This window comes from Hypanus sabinus, chromosome 7, assembly GCF_030144855.1.
Source record: "Hypanus sabinus isolate sHypSab1 chromosome 7, sHypSab1.hap1, whole genome shotgun sequence".
NCBI classification, from domain to species: domain Eukaryota; kingdom Metazoa; phylum Chordata; class Chondrichthyes; order Myliobatiformes; family Dasyatidae; genus Hypanus; species Hypanus sabinus.
This window is the reverse complement of record NC_082712.1, coordinates 92,203,345-92,210,572: the sequence shown is the minus strand read 5'-3', so window position 1 is coordinate 92,210,572 and position 7,228 is coordinate 92,203,345.

Below are 7,228 nucleotides of genomic sequence, written 5' to 3'. Positions count from 1 at the left end.
GGTAAAAGGAGCAATAGTGCAGACTCTTATCTAAATGGGGAGAAGGTTCAAACATCAGAGGTGCAGAGGGACTCATGCACGACACCCGGAAGGTTAATTCACAGGTTGAGTCTGTGGTAAAGAAGGCAAATGCAATGTTGGCATTTATTTCAAAGGGAACAGTATATAAAAGCAAGGAGATGATGCTGAAGCTTTTATAAGACACTAGTCAGGCCACACTTGGAGTATTGTCAACAGTTTTAGGCCCCATATCTCAGAAAGGGTGTGTGGTCATTGGAGAGAGTCCAGAAGAGGTTCATAAGGTTGATTCTGGGAATGAAAGGGTTAACATGTGAGAAGCGTTTGGCAGCTTTGGGTCTGTACTCACTGGAATTTAGAAGAATGCATGGGGATCTCATTGAAACCTACTGAACATTGAAAGGATTAGATACGGTGGATGTGGAGGGGATGTTTCCTATGTTGGGGGTATCCAGAACCAGAGGGCACAGCCCCAAAATTGAGGGGCAACCATTTAGAACAGAGGTAAAGAGGAATATTTTTTCACCAGAGAGTAGTGAACCTGTGGAATACTCTGCCACAGTGGAGGCCAAGTCCGTGGGTATATTTAAAGCAGAATTTGTTCATTTCCTGATTGGTTAAGGCATCAATGGATATGGTGAGGAAGCAGGTGTATGGGATTGAGTGGGATCCAGAATCTGCCATGATGTAATGGTGGAGCACATTCGATAGGCTGAATGGCCTAATTCTGCTCCTGTGTCTTATGGTCTTAAACCTGTGCCATCTGGTTTTTGATACCCCTGCCCTAGGGGAAAATGTGTGTATTCACCCCTTCTCTGGCCCTCACGATTTTGCACATCTCTGTAATATCTCCCCAGAGATTCTTATTAAATCTCCTCCCTCCCACTTTAAACCTGAGCCCTCTGGATTGTAATTCCCTAATTCTGGGGGGGAAAGACTGTGTTACTTTACCCTGTCTATGCCCCTCATGTTTTATACACCTGTAAGGAGTAATCCCTCAGCATCTTCAAAATCAGGTTTAATATCACCAACATGTGTTGTGAAATTGGTTGTTATATAGCAGCAGTACATTGCAAAACATAATTAAAAACTGTAAATTGCAGTATGTACATTTTAAATAGTTAAATTAAATAAGTATTGCAAAAGGAGAAAAAAATGTTAGTGGTGTTCATGGGTTCAATGTCCATTCAGAAATCTGATGGCAGGGGAGTAGAAGCTGTTTCTGAATCTTTGAGTGTGTGCCTTCAGGCTCGTGTACCTCATTCCTGAGGGTAGCAACGAGAAGAGGGCATGACCTTTAATGATGGATGCCGCCTGTGCCCCAAGCTCCATTTTCCCTTGTTTGGCCTATATCCCACTAGAGGCAGGGCTTCCCAGCCTGGGTTCCCATGGACCTCTCGGATAATGGTAGGGGTCAATGGCATAAAAAAGGCTGGGGAACCCCTGCTCTAAACCTTTGCTATTTGACTGTCTTTTAAATGTTGTTAATGTCCCTGGTTCAACTTCTTCCTCAGACAGCTCATTCCAAGGATGCACCACCCCCTGGTTGAGGAACTTCCCCCACAGGTCCCTAACAATCTCTTCCCTCTCATTTAAACATGTGCCCACTAGTCCTTGATTCCCCAACCCTGGGACAAAGGTTGTTTGCATTCACCCTGTCCATATCACAACTTAATATGCACTGCCTCAGTCTCCTACGCTCCAGGGATTAAAGTCCCAGCCTGTTCAACCTCTTCCCACAGCACAAGCCCTCAAGTACTGGCAACATTCTTGGAAATCTTTTCTGCACGCTTTCCAGCTTATTGACGTCTTTCCTAGAACAAAACCAGACTTGTACACAATACTCCAGGTGTGGCCCCAAGATGACGTCTTGTCACCATCATTATCGTAATGTGCTGTTTCGTATGACTTGGGTAATCATGGTCTTGACCGTGCTTGTTCTGGGCAAATTCTTCTGCAGAAGTGGCTTGCCATTGCCTTCTTCTGGGCAGTGTCTTTACAAGATGGGTGACCCCAGACATTATCAATACTCTGTAGAGATTGTCTGCCTGGTGTCAGTGGCCACATAACCACAACTTGTGATCTGCACCGGATGCTTATACGATCTGTTCTGATGGCTCCATGTGACCCTGATCGAGGGACTAAGCGGGTACTACACCTTGCCCAAGGGTGACTTGCAAGCTGGTGGAGAGAAGGAGCACTTTACACCTCCTTTGGTAGAGACGTATCTCCACCCCACCACCCAAAACATCTTGTACAACTGCAATATAATGTTTTAATCGTCCTGCTATGTTAGCATCAATTACCTATGTGTTGTTTGTCTGTATTGCTGGGCATACATGCATATGGCAGGAAACAGGATCTCAGACACTCATTTGCACTAAGCCCAGGTTGATTTTCCCTGCATTTCCATTAACTGCCGACCCCTCCAGATTCCACTCCTTATCCACACACAAACTGGAAGCAATCTGCAGTTCAGGTGCCTTGCCATTCGGCGTGGGTGATCGTGTTTCTCCATCCATCATGGTCTCCGAATTGTAGTCGCTGCCTCCCCTGTTTCTAACTGTGATGTCAATCCATCACTCATTCTCACTCTCTGTCTGCCTCTGCTTCTGTTTCCTTCCAGCTTTCCTGTTGTAACTAAATGTTCTAATCTCTCTCTTCGCATGATGTGTCCAAAGAATTTTGATTGCTGTTTTCTGATTTTTAAAAATAATGTATGTTTTGTTTTCGTTCTCAGTAGAACTTCTTCATTGGTTATCCTGTCCATATATGATAAGCATAGCATTCTTCTGAGGAGCCACATCTCTGCTGCTTTGATTCTTCTTTCCATTGCATTTGTGATGGTCCGTGACTCGCAGCCATACATCAATATAGGAGGAATGTGACAGCTGAGAGTTCTGAGGCGGATGTCAATTGCTATTTTCTTGTTCATTAGGATGTTTCTCATTTCCGTAAACACTGTTCTTGTCATTGCTATTCTTGCTTTTATGTCTGTTTTGCATTTGTCGTCAGATGTTACCCATGGTCCAAGGTACTTGAAGTTGTGAACTTGTTTCAGGATTTCATTTCCCAGTACGATCCTACAGGTTTCTTTGATATCACCATTACTTCAGTTTTCTTTTTGTTTAAGGTTAGGCCAAGTCTTTCACTCTCTGTGCTGATGCTAGATACTAGTTTCTGTAAATTTACTTCACTGTTTGCTGTCAGTACTGTATCATCCACATAGCCGAGGTTGTTGATATTGTATCCTCTTGTACTTATTCCAGGCAGGTCTTGTATGGTTCTCATGCTGTTTTCACTGTGCAGGGAGAACAGGTCTGGTGATCGAACACAACCCTGTCTGACTCCTCGCTTTGTTGGCTGATATTCACCAGCCTCGTTGTCTATCCGTATGGCTGCACTTTGTTGCCAGTAGAGATTCCTGATTATTCTTCGAGCTTTTCTGTCGCTATTAATATCCTTAAGCATTTTCATGATGACTTGGCGCTTCACTGTATCAAAGGCTTTTGTGTGGTCAATGGAACAGAAGTATAAGTCTTGTTGTACTTCTATTGACCTCTCGATAATATTCCTGTCAATATAAGTGGTGTTCGATGTTCCCTTGCCATCGACAAAGCCGCACTGTTCTTCACTGATCTCTGGTTTAATTTTGTTTCTTATTCTGAGCATGATGATTCTAAGTAGAATTTTTGTGAGGTGACTTATTAATTGTTCTGTTGCACCTGGTTTCTCTGGCAGTGTAATGAATACTGCCTTTAAAAGATCTATTCAATAAGACTGTTAATTTATCTGCACCAAAATCTTCTAGAGCTTCATACAGTTCAACCAGAATGTTATCTGGTCCTGATGACTTCCCCTTTTACATTTTCTTCATAGCACGTTCCACTTCTTCTTTCAGTATTGCTGGGCCCTTGTTGTTGTTGCCAATTTCAAAGTTGTCCTCTTGGTCTTTGTTGTCTTATAGGTCTTTGATGTATTCTGACCATCTTTGCATTATTTTTTCCTTTTTCCATAATTGTAGATCCTTTTGACATAAACATCATTCAAGTTTATGCCCCAACAGCAGAGAGCAGTGAAGAAAGCATCGAACAATTTTATGACGAACTAGAAACAGCATTAAGACAATGTAAAAGCTCAGAAAATACCATTATTCAAGACGACTTCAACGCAAAAGTAGCTAAGACCAGGGATGAGGACAATATTGGGGATTACGGCATAGGTGAAAGAAATGAGAGAGGTGAACGACTAGCTACATGGGTCACAGAAAAAGATTATATAGTTGGTACTACCGTCTTCAAGCAACACCCAAGAAAACTATGGACATGGAAGAGCCCAGGAGATAACACCAGAAACCAGACTGATTACGTGTTTATAAGGAGAAGGTATAGAAATGCTCTGAAATCATGCAAAACACATCCAGGTGCAGACTGGTACAGTGATCACGTACCAATAATCAGTGTGATGTATCTGAGACTCAGAAAGCTTAAAAGACCAAGAGTAGAGCCAAGGCTGAATTAGGGACTTTTGAGAAAAAACAGTGACATCAAAAATGAACTCCAAATGACAGTGAAGAACAAACTCAAGGCTCTACAAAACATCACTATTATAGAACAGTAATGGGAAACCCTCAGAGACAGCAGAACACGAGCAGCACAAGAGGTGATTCCCAACAGAAAAAAAACTAAAAAGAAATGGATGACAGAAGAAATTCTGAATCTTATGGAAGAAAGGAGAAAATGTAAGGACAATGAAGAAGCCTACGTATCCTTGCATGCAGAGAGAACAACCGAGTGCAAGATCAAAGAGGTCACAAATTGGGGCAACAACAGGCTGTATAAAAGCAAAGGACGGATCTACAATTATGGAAAAAGGAAGCAATCTACAGCAACCCGCCGAATCCACACATAATTAGATAATTGGCAGCCGCCTCAGTGTGAACTAAACTCCTGTTTTCTTGAAGACCATCACCATCGGGGACATGCCCTCATCAGGAGCCTAAGACCCACACTCAAAGATTCAGTTACAGCTTCTTCCCCTCCGCCATCAGATTTCTGAATGGTCATCAAACCTTAAATCCCAGGGCTGTACACTGCACACATACTTTGGTAATAAATGTACTTTGAATCAACAGGAACCTCATTATTTTGTTTTCTTTTTGCACTTTTTTTTCCAAGTTCAAAGTTCAAAATCAATTCATTATCTAAGTACCTATATGCCGCCATTAGACAGAAGACATAGGAGCAGAATTAGGCCATTTGGCCCATCAAGTCTGTTCCAACATTTCATCATGGCTGATCTATTTCCCTCTCAGCCCCAATCTCCTGCCTTCTCCCCGTATCTCTTCATTCCCTGACTAATCAAGAACCTATTATCCTCTGCCTTAAATATACATAAGGACTTGGTCTCCACAGCCGCCTGTGGCAATAAATTCCAGATACACCACCCTCTGGCTAAAGAAATTCCTCTTCATCTCTGTTCTAGATGGATGTCCCTGTTTCCATTATAGGAAACATCCTCTCCATATCCACTGTACTGAAGACTTTCAACGTCTGATAGGTGTACTACCCTGAGATTAATTTTCTTGCAGGCATTCACATTGAATATGAAGAAACACAACAGAATCAGTGAAAATTGCAGTTTGAGATCCCATGATTCCTCTTCTACACCTCTATCCAGTCACCTCCCACCTTCCTTCGCTGCAAGGAGAGCAGCCCCAGCTCACTCAGCCTAATCTCATTGGAGATCCCCTCTAATCCGAGCTGCATCCTATACTACACCTTGAACCTAGTGTTAGCTGCAACGCTCACTTTAGGTGCTCCTGCCTCCCTTTGGGTTCACTTCCTGAAGGCCAGTCTTGCTGAGATTCCCCAGTAAGTGTGAGCGTAACCTTAATATTCAGGTTCAGATATATTTACACTTGACAACAAAGATTTTCCTTCCTGATTACTTTTGGGTCTATCTCATGGATTTTGGGCTGCTGATCACAAAAGTCATCATGAAGTTTCCATATCACGCACTGTTTTTAAAATTGGCCTATATTTTCTATTTCAATTCATAATTCGTCAGAATTACTGATGACAAAATTAGGGAAGGCCTTTTTCTTGGTCCACAAATCAAATGGGACATCAATAATGGACAATTTGAAGTGGGATTGGAGAAAATCGCGAGGAAGGCATTCGAGGATTTTGTTGAAAATTTTCTTGGCAACTGCAGAGCACCAAACTATGTGCAGCTGGTTAACAACATGCTTCAAGCATAGAAAAAGCATATAAAACCATGAAGTGCAACGGGTCAGTAAAGATTCACTTTCTGCATTCCCATTTAGACTGTCAGTGACGAGCACGGTGAAAGGTTTCACCAGGACATCGTGGTCATGGGGAAATGGTGTCACGGCAACTGGAATCCATCAATGCTGGTTGATTATTGTTGGACACTTAAGCGAGGAGCCTCAGACACTGAGTACAAATGAAAATTATCAAAGCATTTTTAGCTTAGTTGAACTACGTATTGCTAAATATCAGCACTGTTATGCAATTAAAGGCATTATATTCGATAAAAGTTTATTTCTTTTTTCTCCAAATTCCTACAAGTAGTTTGAGACTGCGTTCAGCTTCAAGTCGTTGATCGTAAACAGAAAAAGAATTCTGAGCAGGCGACACTTTTGAAAAAAATGTGTTGTCCAGTATTATTTATTATCTGCACATTGAAACATACAGTGGAATGTTAACAACCAACAGACGATGTGCTGGGTGGGGGCTGCCCACTAGTGTCATCCACCACAGTCAGCAGAACAACACAGCCAGCAAAACAGGTCCCTTTCCTCACTCCCATCCACAGAACCCCAACCCTCACAGACCCAGGACTACAGTAGTTGGGCCTTGGCTTCCGATCGACTTTGGTATTGGCTCAAGGAACTGCCAGGCCTTGAACTCTGGACTCCTCAGTGACAAAAAATGACTTTAAACAAACGTGAGTCTGTTGAAACAGCTCCTGGCACACATTCTCACCAGGTCTGATCTCCCTACCTAAGGAAGAACATTCCTCAAGGTTAAAATTTAATTTATTATCAAAGTATTATCAAGGTCACCTATTTTAATTTCACCTACTTGGTTAATTTCATAATATAACCAAGGATTCATTTTCTTGCAAAGATGGGAGGGGTGCAGGACCAAAGACAGAGAGGGGGAGGGGTGTAGGGGATGGAGGG